Consider the following 14,711-nt stretch of genomic DNA (forward strand, 5'->3'; position numbering starts at 1 on the left):
GCAACATACATGAAAATGAGGACTGGGTAGAAAAAAATAGATAAAACCATTTTTCATCAGAATGTATCCATTTGTCAGAACCAAAATTTTCTGGAGATGGTTTAATGTTGATGAAGTTCCTCCACAAACCAGCAGAGTTTTGATGGAATCCTGCCTGCCAGGCAGTTTTGGAAACCTCCCTGGCCTCCTGCCATCTGGCTACTTAGCAGCCTGCCTGGTGGTCTGTGGGGGACCATGTCCCCAGGGCAATGAGGGCAGACTATTTGGAACAACCAGCCATGCAGATTACATCAGAGTTAGGGACTCTAGGGCTTTCAGGGTCTGTGGCTCCAGGGCAGCCAGCCTATCATGCAGACTTTCTGTGTGTATGTGTTGAACTGAGGTTGTGATTCCCTCTTCACAGAGACATACCCTCAGTAGTTCCGATTGCGCTAGTGCATAAATATAGCTGTGGCAGCATGAGCAGAAGGAAGGGCTACTCATGCCAAGTACATACCTATCTGTGGTGGAGTATTCACTCCACACTTGCCCTGAAAGGATTAATGCAGACTGAGAAGGGGGCTAATTAACCCAACAGGCCACAGCTGAGAGGAATCAGGTGGGTAAGCAATCCCCTGATTGACTGAGGCAGCCCAGCTGAGGAGAAACAAGCTGGGCTGGGATTATAAAGGGAAGAAATTGGCAGCAAATGGGGACTAGGGGGAAAGTTTTCAATCACTCTCTGAGAGAAGAGAGGTGTGTTTGGGCTGGCAAACCCAGGAGGAGCAGCAGCCAGAGCTAGGAATGTAGGATGGAAGGTAGGACAGGGCTCAGGGAAAGACAGTAAGGTCTAATAGGGAACAGACCTTAACTGTTGATTAGAGGGTCTGTGAGCCAGAACCTGGAATAGAGAGTGAGTCTGAGTTCCCCTGCCAGCTACTGAGGGAGAGGCACTACAAGGCAGTGAATACCTAGGGCTGCTAAAGGAAGACTTTGGTACCCCAGAAGGGGGAAATGTGTAGTGACCTGGCCAGATGGCAGGTCACAAAGAGGTAGCAGCTCGTGGAGTGAGAGAGGGGCTGCAGAGCCAGAGAAAGAGGTGGAGAGATAGCATGCAACCATGGGAAAGGAGCATCAATCTGATGAGCTATTTCCCAGAGTGACTGGGAGGAGGTGCCATTCTAGTGGTGAGTGGAGTGCCCAATCACACCATCCAAGACAATAGGCATGTACTCAGAATGGCTAGCACCTCCCACTGCTGTGGCTACATTCTATTTTTAGCATGCTAACTCAATCAGAGCTAGCTCGGGCTATGTTTCCTTGAGCTGGGAATTACATCTCCTATATGAGGTGTAGCCATACTCTGAACTAGAACAAAAGCAGATTTTGAAATAGCAAGAACTTCAGAGAAATGTAATTACCTTTCTCTGCACAACTCTAGTGACAACAATAGAAATAGTCTAGGTCATAGCATCTGCCTTATTATGTAGGGGAATGTTGACATTGGTGGTGTTCCTATGTGATACTTTTTATTTTAAAGAGTTAACTTCAGAGTGCATTGCAAGACTACATGTCACTACAAGTCAAATATTGGATAGCCTGAACGTTCCACACAACTTGCAGATATTTGACATCAATTCTGTGGCAAAGACCACTGATTTCTGTGGTGTTAAAATGGTACTATACAATCAATATAAGTTTAATGCTATCAAATGTTGGTCTATGATGGTATCAAAATCCAGTAATGCTTTGTAAATCTTTCTGATTTTTTTGTTGTAGCAGAGGAATAACATCTCAAATGTATGTACAGCTAGAAAGCTGCCATTATCACCTCATCTCACAGATGTATGGTGTGCCAGGAGATTCCTTTTGTCAGCTTGTTTCTGGAATATGGGGTGACAAGAGCAGCTTTTAACAGCAGGCATGAGTAAAGGCAGAGAAAACATGAAACGTCAGTGTGCACTGCAAATGAAAAAAATACACATTTGCAGGGGTCTTTCATAAGAAAAATCATTATTTTAAAACCCTAGGAAATTCTTTGAAAAAATAGAGAGATTTTAAGTTAAATATAGGTGAAAAATCTACAAGGTATAAAAAGTTGCAGTGAGAAGTTAAAGGGAATATGTGTACAAATAAGAAATAGAAAAGGAGAGGAGAATGACTGCTCAGAGCTCCGGTATGAAACTGCAGAAAAACCTGAGTCTCTGGATAAAGTTGAGAAGTGTGAGCAACAAGGGTGATGTCGTGGTCGGAGTCTGCTATAGACCACCAGACCAGGGGGATGAAGTGGACGAGGCTTTCTTCTGGCAACTAGCAGAAGTTGCTAGATCACAGGCCCTGGTTCTCATGGGAGACTTTAATCACCCTGATATCTGCTGGGAGAGCAATACAGCGGTGCACAGACAATCCAGGAAGTTTTTGGAAAGTATAGGGGACAATTTCCTGGTGCAGGTGCTGGAGGAACCAACTAGGGACAGAGCTTTTCTTGACCTGCTGCTCACAAACAGGGAAGAATTAGTAGGGGAAGCAAAAGTGGAGGGGAACCTGGGAGGCAGTGACCATGAGATAGTCGAGTTCAAGATCCTGACACAAGGAAGAAAGGAGAGCAGCAGAATATGGACCCTGGACTTCAGAAAAGCAGACTGACTCCCTCAGGGAACAGATGGGCAGGATCCCCTGGGAGAATAACATGAAGGGCAAAGGGGTCCAGGAGAGCTGGCTGTATTTTAAAGAATCCTTATTGCGGTTGCAGGAACAAACCATCCCGATGTGTAGAAAGAATAGTAAATATGGCAGGCGACCAGCTTGGCTTAACAGTGAAATCCTTGCTGATCTTAAACGCAAAAAAGAAGCTTACAAGAAGTGGAAGATTGGACAAATGACCAGGGAGGAGTATAAAAATATTGCTCAGGCATGCAGGAGTGAAATCAGGAAGGCCAAATCACACTTGGAGTTGCAGCTAGCAAGAGATGTTAAGAGTAACAAGAAGGGTTTCTTCAGGTATGTTAGCAACAAGAAGGTCAAGGAAAGTGCGGGCCCCTTACTGAATGAGGGAGGCAACCTAGTGACCGAGGATGTGGAAAAAGCTAATGTACTCAATGCTTTTTTTGCCTCTGTCTTCGCGAACAAGGTCAGCTCCCAGACTGCTGCACTGGGCAGCACAGTATGGGGAGAAGGTGACCAGCCCTCTGTGGAGAAAGAAGTGGTTCGGGACTATTTAGAAAAACTGGACGTGCACAAGTCCATGGGGCTGGATGCGCTGCATCCGAGGGTGCTAAAGGAGTTGGCGGATGAGATTGCAGAGCCATTGGCCAGTATTTTTGAAAACTCATGGCGATCGGGGGAGGTCCTGGATGACTGGAAAAAAGCTAATGTAGTGCCCATCTTTAAAAAAGGGAAGAAGGAGGATCCGGGGAACTACAGGCCAGTCAGCCTCACCTCAGTCCCTGGAAAAATCATGGAGCAGGTCCTCAAGGAATCAATTCTGAAACAAATGGAGGAGAGGAAAGTGATCAGGAACTGTCAGCATAGATTCACCAAGGGGAAGTCTGGCCTGACTAACCTAATTTCCTTCTGTGATGAGATAACTAGCTCTGTGGATGAGGGGAAAGGAGTGGATGTGTTATTCCTTGACTTTAGCAAAGCTTTTGATACGGTCTCCCACAGTATTCTTGCCAGCAAGTTAAAGAAGTATGGGCTGGATGAATGGACTGTAAGGTGGATAGAAAGCTGGCTAGATTGTCGGGCTCAACGGGTAGTGATCAATGGCTCCAAGGGTTGGTCTTGGGGCCGGTTTTGTTAAATATCTTCATTAATGATATGGAAGATGGTGTGGACTGCACTCTCAGCAAGTTTACAGATGACACTAAACTAGGAGGCATGGTAGATACACTAAAGGGTAGGGATCGGATATAGAGGGACCTAGACAAATTAGAGGATTGGGCCAAAAAAACCCTGATGAGGTTGAACAAGGACAAGTGCAGAGTCCTGCACTTAGGATGGAAGAATCCCAGGCACTGCTACAGACTAGGCACCGAATGGCTAGGTAGCAGTTCTGCAGAAAAGGACCTAGGGGTCAGAGTGGATGAGAAGCTGGATGAGTCAACAGTGTGCTCTTGTTGCCAAGAAGGCTAACGGCATTTTGGGCTGTATAAGTAGGGGCATTGCCGGTAGATGGAGGAACGTGATCGTTCCCTTTTATTCAACATTGGTGAGGCCTCATCTGGAGTATTGTGTCCAGTTTTGGGCCCCACACTACAAGAAGGATGTGGAAAAATTGGAAAGAGTCCAGCAGAGGGCAACAAAAATGATTAGGGGTCTGGAGCACATGACTTATGAGGAGAGGCTGAGAGAACTGGGATTGTTTAGTCTGCAGAAGAGAAGAATGAGGGGGGGATTTGATAGCAGCCTTCAACTACCTGAATGGGGGGTTCCAAAGAGGATGGAGCTCGGCTGTTCTCAGTGGTGGCAGATGACAGAACAAGGAGCAATGGTCACAAGTTGCAGTGGGGGAGGTCTAGGTTGGATATTAGGAAACACTATTTCAATAGGAGGGTGGTGAAGCACTGGAATGCATTACCTAGGGAGGTGGTGGAATCTCCTTCCTTGGAGGTTTTTAAGGCCCGGCTTGACAAAGCCCTGGCTGGGATGAGTTAGTTGGCAATTGGTCCTGCTTTGAGCAGGGAGTTGGACTAGATGACCTCCTGAGGTCCCTTCCAACCCTGATATTCTATGATTCTAGAAAAGCTGAACTTCTGAGATGATGGCCCTTCAATGGGATACACACTATGCTCCTGCTTTCTTGTAGCCAAGGAGCAGCCCTTCAAGATGTCTGACCCTGTTTATGTTTGACAAGTGGCTCCTTCTGTTCTGTTTGTGTAGACCAAGTTTTTCAGGAGTGACTAATGATTTTGTATGCCTCAGTTTGTGGAAATCTCAAACTTGACGCTGTTTAAAGGGGCCTGATATTTCAGAAAAGGTTGAGCAGGTGAGCACCCACCCTTTAAAAATCAGGCCATTTCAAGAAGAGCCTCTTAAACACTCATTTTTGAAAAATTTGGCCCCAATATGTATGTTTAAAAGGCTTGTTCTTCAGTGTGTTTAAGACCCAATCATCTGGGTTGCATATGGTGTGGGACCGAGGCTGTGGGAATGTTTATATTGGAATTATGTAAGGTCCACTCCAGATCTTACTATTAGATATACAATGAAAGCATAATAGCAGATTTTTCATTCAGCTGGTTGTGTCCTGATTTTGCCGTGTATTAGTTGTGCAATACCAGCAGTACATAGAGAGACTTAAAGGCGAAGTTGCAGCACTAATTCTGACACTCTTGGCATTGGTCAGTTAGTCAACCTTACTCTAATAGTACAGCTTTTATATATTTAATCATGTCTCTGACTACATTAGTGTTTTCCAAAGGAATTAATTGCATAATTTCAGCATACTGACACTTATGGATACTTATCAACATCTTCAGATACAGCCACAAATACTTGTATTGTGGGCAGTTTATCTGAAATGGAATAATTTTGATGATAAAAAATGACTGCAAGCTGGAGGAAAGCCCACACCAAAATTCTATATAAATCATATAGCATAGAAAATGCTAAAAGCTTCCACAATGCCAAGATCTGATGTCCCACTACTGCCTTTATTATAGCTCTTACATCTCTATTGTTTACAGCAGACTTTGGGTTACAGAAGTGACTTTTTTGTCTCAACAAGTATTGTAACGAAGAGCTTTGTTTTGTACATTTTACTTATGTATTGGGCACTGGATGCATAGGATGGATGTTAAGGCGGACTCTATATATCAAAATACAATACAAATGGTTAAATGAAAGCTGCCATTTACAAATAATTACTTAATAGAAAATTGCAAATATTATGATTTGCAATGAATGATTCAACCAGCACTACCCAAGGACTAAAATAAACAGTGTATCAGAAAGTCCAACTCTTATTTCAGAAGTGAAGATAGCCTTGATGACAAACTCTCACCTGCAGATGATGCCCGTCTTAAGTGCCCTTTTGTAAAATTTTCCAACAAGAACCTTTGTGCTTTCTCCTGTGCCATTCCTTATGTATGGGAGGAGCTTGCAATAAATAATTGCAATGCCATTGCAATGTGTCCTTGAAATCTCTCCATGAAAGTCTTCTTTGCTTACAAAAAAGTTTAGTAATGATTGTGATAGCTGCTTATCATACCAACCACAATAGTCTTGTTTACTGTTGACTCATCTTTTACTTGGATATTAAGATTTTGGGGACAGGATCATCTCTTTGAGTTTGTACCATGCATGACGGGGCTCTGGCCCTGTACCTACTGCAATACAGATCTATAGCAGCCAAAACTGCTTCCCCTCAGCACCATCTGACTTTGTAACAAAGAAAAAGAGCTGGCTTTGCTGTTTAGCCCTACTGCCTACAGTTGACTTCCAAAAACGTAACCTATGTATCTTCTGACACCTCTTCCCTGCACTCTGCTCAAGATCCCCTCTCCTTTCTGGACCCACCTGTTTTCTGGATATTCCAGCTATAAGCAACACTCTGTATTTGTTATTTATTGCATTGATTTATGTATTTAGATTATAAATTCTTCAAAGCAGGATCCATATGTAAGATGTGATGAACACAACAACTTTGTACAGGGCAGTATAGCTCTTGGGTGCTATATTAATTAATAGAGAATAAATACAATTAAAGAAGTTGGAAAAAATAACATCCAAGTTAAGAAGCTGAAAATTTTTAGAACCTAAGGAGCAGATTGTGGCTGGGCGTGTGTGAGGGCATAAAAAGTCAGTCTCAATTGCAATCGGTGTGTACTTTCAAAGATGACTTGAGCGTGCACGCTCACACTCAGACAAGCTTGAGGTTGTCTTGTATCTGCTTGAAGTACAGGACCTTCCTCCAAAGCAAGGTGTTAAAACGGCTCTTTGATGGCCCACAGTTGGGCAGATAATTACCAGTACAAGTGAAAATTTGGGAACAGTATGCTTAATGCACAGTAGTTTATTTGAGAGAGACAATCAACACAAGCAGTAAAGGTTATATAATATACATCTCCCTAATAAGCCTCAATTCCCCAAGCATAAACCCTCAGTAACTATGTTGGGCTTAGACAGTAACCTGATTGGCAAACAAAGCCGGTATAGCTACCAATTCTAGATGGGGACTTCTTTTTCCTTCTCTTCTTTCCCCTCTCAGGTACTTGGTCTGTCAAATGTCCCCCGGAGCAGAGTCTAGGTTACCCAGAGGCCTTCTGGTTCAAAAATCCCATAAAGGTCCCTTGTAGCAGGGTCTTGGTTAACCAAGGCCTTCTGACTCAGTGTCACGGATCTCTTCAGATGTTAATTGGGGAACGAACTAACTAACTTAACTTTGCTTAGTATTTATACCCTTTGTTCTCAAAGGAGTCCCATAAATATGCCCTGTGGGCATTCACTACAGGTTTTCTCTAATATTTTGGAATGGGGGCTGCAAAATCAAAGCTCAATCAACATTTACCTTCCCATCAATCATTCACTTGAACTCTTAGCATGATGCCATCCAAAAGGGTCATTTTGACCCGGTTCAGCCTGTACCAAGCCCACTGATCGCATGTTTCTACATCAGCTTTACTTTGGTGAGCTGGTCCCCCGGCTGATATATTCCCAATTTCTATGTTGAAACATACACACAGATAGAGCCTTTATTAACCATTCAAATGCACCATTTCAGCACTTCCAGTAAATTTCCGCACCATCTATCTAATGCTTAGAGAATCCTGCTCCCAGAATCCTCTAGCAAATTCAGACATACCAAGCCATACCAAACTTATGCTTATCATACTTATTCACATCAGCCACAGTAATTCATAATAATTCAGCACTGTCCCAACACAAGGCAGCCCCAATCCACTAACTATTCAGAGCTTTACCTTAAATAATTGATCTTTTTTAAAGTGAGAGTAAAAGTGAAAATTGACTAAATGGCATTATTTATATTTTCCCACAAACTACACAGAAGAATGAAGTTGAGTGTAAGGTGTACTAAAGAATAATCATATGCAGTTTTGCATTTGCTTAACATTTTAAGATGAATGAGGTTGTATTATAATGAATAGGCTTCCTTTTCATTATGGATATATTGATTTTTCATCATCTGTAGAGCTAAAAACCCCTTACTTTTCTAATTTTCTAGAGGAACCTGGGTTCAACATTGAATTGTGTTATTTAGATTGAAGGGTCCATTCTTCTTGAATTATGGACACCAGAACTGGACATTGTACTCCAGCAGCAGTCACACCAGGACGAAGTACAGAGGTAAAATAAACTTTCCATCCTACTTAAAATTACCATTTATACATCCAAGGACTACATTAACCTATGACAACACATTGGAAGCTCCAGTTCACCTGATCATCCACTATGACCCCCAAATCTTTTTCAGGGTCATTGCTTCCCAGAATAGAGTCCCTTCTCCTGTAACTATAACTTATTTTAATGATGTACTGATGTCTGTAACAATGTCAGAGGTTACTTAACATCTCGGCAGAATCTCACATAAGAATTACAGAGCTGCTAGTGGAGAAAATGCAAATAATGTTGTTTGATTCAAAAATTATATCTTCAGAGACGTGTGGGCCCAAATCTGAGCTGATTTTTTTTCATAGCTGTCAATGACTGAAACCTATATTTTTAAGACGCCTAAGACCCCCATATCTTCCTAAAACACCTCCTCCAGATTTCCTCTACTAGCTTATTATTGTGATTTACTGGGAAGGTATTGAGATTATGAATAAGTTATATACTTAAGTAGAATGAGAATGCAGCTGTACTCGGACCATTATCAACCTCTTATATACACACTATATATGTACAAGTATCAGGGGGTAGCCGTGTTAGTCTGTATCTACAAAAACAACAAGGAGTCTGGTGGCACCTTAAAGACCAACAGATTTATTTGGGCATAAGCTTTCGTGAGTAAAAACCTCCCTTCTTCGGATGCATAGAGAAAGTGAGGTCTTTCACTCTATGCATCCGAAGAAGTGAGGTTTTTACTCACGAAAGCTTATGCCCTGTTAGTCTTTAAGGTGCCACCAGACTCCTTGTTGTTTTTGTTACTATATATGTACAGAAATAAATATTTACACTACTTCTACGTAAGCACAACTTCATTACAAGACTCGACACATGAAAAAATGTTTCTAATGATTAGAAATATAGAAACGGATTTCTTTGGGGAAAACCATATTTAAAATGTGTATTTTTAAAAGCTTTACTAGGTGTAATGAGATACTCAGGGGCATTCCCTGACCAGAATTCCTGTGCTAGTATGGACCAAGGTCTGGAAGATAGTGGGAGTGCTCTGGGAACTCGTCCAGTTTTTCCTTCCCTCCCTCAGATCTAGTTAGGATTCAAAATAGAATCACCAAAAAGCCTTATTAGAACACTAGTCCAGAAAAGCAAAACATTTAAAGAAAATTCACTGTGAAAATTCCACAGAAGAAACCTCTGCTCTGCCAAGCTATTCATAATGCCATGACAAGTCTAACCAAAAAGGCTGTGTTTAAGTTCTTCATGTGTGTGTGCGCGCACATGCACCTACAGCTCCATTTGTGTTCAGATAAGTATAAATTACTTCACAATTTAATTGTTTATAATTCTTCTAGTTTTCCCAGCAGAAGAGGTTCTAGGAAAACAAAATGACATGGAGTTCTCTATTTCTACTTGTTTTATGTCTTAATGGGTGTTGACATAAATGGATGGCTGTGAAAGGACTCCTGTTGGTGTATACAAGCCTGTTTGCTAGCCTGTGATAGAATTTTGGATTTTGTTTGACCATTTGACTTTTGATACTTGTATATTCTTACTAATGTGTGTGAACAAAGACATTGTGTTGCTTCTGCCTGGTCAGATGGGTTTGTTAGTATATATTTTTTAAAATTTAATTTAAATAATGGAGATAGAACTGGAAAGGACCTTGAAAGGTCATTGAGTCCAGCCCCCTGCCTTCACTACCAAGACCAAGTACTGATTTTGCCCCAGATCCCTAAGTGGCCCCTTCAAGGATTGAACTCATAACCCTGGGTTTAAGCAGGCTAATGCTCAAACCACTGAGCTATCCCTGCCCCTAATGAAAAAAGATAAGAGAGAGAGCTAAAGTGTTGCTGGTTTTGGTGGGAGTTTAATATATGACTGCCTTGACTCCTATCTCAAGGCAAGGTCAAGCAACCAGTCGGGGGGGAGAGGGAGGGTTGGGGGGAATGGTATAAGAAAGCTTTAAAAAAAAAAGCCAAAGAAAAGCCTGGCCTTGGCCAGTAAACAACCTCACTTCCTACCCCTCCCATGGCATACAAAACTCACAACCCTCCAAAACAGAACATGACCACAAATTATAAGGGATGGGACCAAGGACATGCACTACAGGTATAATTATGCCTTCTAAGAAAGAGGAAGTAGAAAGAGGAACTCTGGGGAAAAAGGCTCTGTGGCATCAGAGCTATGGATATACTTGCTTGAAAATAACCTTAATAAACATTGAATTGCTTGCACTTCAGACTTCTGGTCTTCTGCTTTCTGTCTGCATAGCAAGTGCCAGGGGAGGGGTGATGGGAAAGCCCCTAACAACTCCATCTCCTTATGTTAGGTCAGGGGTTCTTACAATTTTTTTTTTTGGTGGCCTCAGAGTGCAGTCACCAATTGTAGGTCTGCAGTTTCTCTTTAAAGTCTGTTTTTGAAGGGTTTTTTTGTTGAAGGATGGCTACTTTTAAATCTGTTATTGAATGTTCAGGGAGATTGAAGTGTTCTCCTATTGGTTTTTGTATGTCACCATTCCTGATGTGTCCATTTATTCTTGTATGTAGAGACTGCCATGTACATTGGCCAAACCGGACAGAGGGGCACATGATGGCATACATCACATTAGTAGATGTGCAGGTTCATTTGCAAACTTAACACCATTAGTTTGGGCTTGAATAGGGACTGGGTGTGGCTGGCTCACTACAAAAGCAATTTTCCCTCTCTTGGTATTGACACCTCCTCATCAATTATTGGGAGTGGACCACATCCACCCTGACTGAATTAGCCTTGTCAACACTGGTTCTCTACTTGTAAGGTAACTCCCTTCCCTTCATGTGCCAGTATATTTATGCCTGCATCTGTAATTTTCACTACATGCATCTGAAGAAGTGGGTCTTTTTACCCACAAAAGCTTATGCATAAATTAATCTGTTAGTCTTTAAGGTGACACCAGACTCCTCTTTGTTTTTGTGTATACAGACTAACACCACTACCCCTCTGATACTTTCCAGGTAAATCATAATTCAAGGGCAGGAATGGATGCTCGCTTGCTAGCAGATCTAATGTGTGCTTTTCCACCATTCCCTTTAGTGTTGAAGGTTGTGAAGAAGACCAGACATGACTCGGCAATAGCCAAGACAGCAGTGGTACATGGACTTGCTCCTTCTTTCCAAAGGGAATAACAGATGCTTGTGTGTCACCAGACCTTCTGTCACAGCAGCAAGGAAAAGTGTACCATCCAGATCCACTTTTGTTGCATCTGACCCCACAGGCAATAGGACTCTAACTGAATTAGAGAAATCTTTATCTATAGATGTACATGTTTTAATTAATGGTAGAAGACAATGTTATGATTTAAAATGCAAAAGTTTTCACATCAGTATCTAATAAGGGTATTGATCCTGGGTCAGCTCCTATTCGATCCATATTAAACTATTTGCTGTTTCTGAAGAATAAGGGTTTATCTATTACATCACTCAGAGTACATATAGCTGCAACTGTGGATTCCATAAACTGATGGATGGTAAATCTATATTCTTGCATGGTATTATTAGGAGGTTTCTGAAAGGTTTACAAAATTTTTATCCCCCTGTGAGAACCTATTCCCTCAATGAATTTAAACTTAGTGCTATCACAGCTTGTCTCTTCACCCTTTGTACCTTTATCTTGGCCTTAGTTTCATCTTTTTATTAAAATGGCATTTATTATAGCAATCTTGTCAGCCTGAACTGTTCGTGAACTTCATGCCTTAGTGACTGACCCTCCTTTTACAATTTTTCATAAAGATAAAGTAGCTCTTTTTCCTCACCCACAATTTATACCAAAAGTAATTTCTAATTTCCATGTCAATCAATCCATTACTCTACCAGTTTTTTTCCCCCTCAGACCTTTACATTCACATGAGAGTGAGTCAGTTACATTGTTTGGATGCTAGAAGAGTGTTTCTTTATGGATAGGCCCAAAGATTTTAGATCTTCATGCAAACTGCTTCATATGCTGCTAACTGTAAAGGAAAGCCCATTTCTGCACAAACACTATCTAGATGGGTCAGAGTATGAATAGTAGAAAGTTATAAAAATGCCTCATAATCTCCCCCTGCTCAGCTCACCCCCCTAGAGTGATGGGTGCTTCTGTAACATGTTTAGGGCTTGTTCCAGTAATTGACATTTGTAAAGCAACCACATGGAGTTCAATACAAATGTTTATTAAGCATTAGATATCACAGCTACCATCCATATCTTTTGAGATATATATACACTGCTGAGTGAAGTGTCCCAAGAGTGGGACTATGCAGAAGATACTCAAATTAAAAAAGGAAGATTACATACTTGTAATCAGGGTTCTCTGAGACAGACGCATATGAACTCTGGGGCGAAGAGTGCAGAGGGGGTGCATGAGTGCTCTAATAGGCACTACTGATAGAAGCCTGCACCATTCAATGGCATCAGTTGGCATATATCCCAAGAGTGCGAATATGCAGGGTCCATCTCAAATAGCCTCGGTTACTAGTAAGTAACTTTCATTTTCTGGTAAAATTTGTCTACACTTGAAAAGCTGTAGTGCTTCAGTGTAGATGCTACCTGCATCCATGGGAGCAGTTCTTCCACTGGTGTAGCTAATCCACCTCTCCAAGAGCTGGTGCCTAGGTTGACAGAAAAGTGTTCTGTTGACCTAGTGCTGTCTACATGGCAACTTAGGTTGACTTAACTTCCTCACTCAAGGGTGTGGATTTTTCACATTCCTGAGTGGCCTAATTATGTAGACTTAATTGTCCTACTGTAAACCACTTAGATAACCACTAAGGAAGAGAAGAAACAGCATCAAGAACAAAAAAGGCTGTGAAGCACCACAGATCATCTTCTTTATAGACTCTTTCATGCTTATGTTGTTTGTTTCATTGATTTCAAAAGTGAAAAATCTCACTTTCTTCACCCCCTGCGCAAAGGGCCATCACAAGATCTATGACCACTGATGTGGGACTTAGGTTCTTAACCTAACACTGAGGTGAAACTTTAGTGTTGCACAGCATCCCTGAATGGGGATGAATTTCACCCCAAGAGTAAGAGGTCACAAAGGCAGTGAAACAACTATGCAAAACAAGATACACTAAGAAGAAATGCAAATATTTTAGTAGTGCCATACAAATAGTTCTAGGTACTCAGTTCAGTTTTTTTTTAATTACCACCTAGCAGCATTGAATAATCATATATGGATAACACAAATTCAACCCACAACTAGCATTAAACCATTAAATTTAACTCAGCCAGCAAATCAAAGCAACAGGAAATCATTCCATCCACCAGGAACATAACTCTAATCCCCCCCCCCCCCTCCCGAAACCCTGACAAACAGTTTTTGCAGCATTCCCAGGAGGGCATCATATGAAAGGATTTACAATACTGCAGTGTTAAAATCACTGAACACACCCTACATAGGAAGGGTGGCATGGGCAAGAAGGAGGAAGGTGTCATGACATCCAAGATACAATTACTTGCCTTAGAGTAATTGACAATTCAGAAAGATTGGATCAACAATGTGCATGGATCAACATTTTAAGTGACAAATAACAAGATAGAGTACTCTGTAGTAGTAGGGGAATCTGTTTTAGACCACTAAATCAGAGGACAGAACAGTATGAACAGCTCTTGAAACATCTATCAACAACATGTGGAAGGAAAAACTTGTGCAGGATTTCAACCCGGTGGAAGCATGCTGGAAGTCTCATTCTGCCACTAGTAAAACTTCCCTTGAGTTTCTAAAAGTTTATGATGATTTTCTAGCACAAAAAGTACTACACTCTATTCAAGATAATTCTCTGTTAGACCTCGTTCTGACATACAAAGATGAATTGATACTGAAGTAAAGTGGTTGCCTAGGTACAAGTGATCATGGCCCAATTACATTTATGTGCAAACGGAATATAGTCACAATTAGTTTATATATAGGCATCTTAAAAGGGACAATTTCCCAAACCTGAATACAGTTTATGAGCAAAATTGATTGGATGAGAAAAAATAAACAAAACAATGTGAATGGTAATTGGGAGATGTTTAAGAAAACTTTACTAGAAACTCAAAGCACTGCAATTCCACAATCACAAAAGTAGGCTTTATTAGTTAAAAACCCATCATGATTGAAGAAGGAAGTGAAAACGGAATAATTCTATATACGTGGAAAAAGGGGAAAGTTGAAACAATGAATATAAGCAGTCATGAAATGCCATCTTCTGGTGAGGAAAGCTAAAAGGTTAATAACAAAAAGAAGGAACTTTTAAAAAATATAACGGGAACAAAAGAAATCTTAGTCATAGCATAGGACTGTTATTAGAGAAAGAGACAGTGAAGTTGTCAGTAGTGGGTGCAGAAAAGTCAGAAGTATTCAGTAAATATTTCTGTTTGATATTCAGGAAGAAGCTGGATGACATTCACAGCTCACACTGATAATGA

At 41.2% G+C, this 14,711-nt stretch overlaps 1 long non-coding RNA gene across 1 annotated transcript; it reads left to right on the plus strand.

Annotated features, from left to right (window-relative positions):
* Window positions 1-643: 643 nt before the first annotated feature.
* On the plus strand, window positions 644-12,279 carry LOC135981509 (uncharacterized). The gene is made up of 3 exons (XR_010598562.1): window positions 644-797; window positions 8,165-8,286; window positions 11,356-12,279. It is a non-coding gene; the product is annotated as an uncharacterized LOC135981509 (long non-coding RNA).
* The last annotated feature ends 2,432 nt before the right edge of the window (window positions 12,280-14,711 follow it).

The sequence above is a fragment of the Chrysemys picta genome, chromosome 2, assembly GCF_011386835.1.
Source record: "Chrysemys picta bellii isolate R12L10 chromosome 2, ASM1138683v2, whole genome shotgun sequence".
NCBI lineage: Eukaryota > Metazoa > Chordata > Testudines > Emydidae > Chrysemys > Chrysemys picta.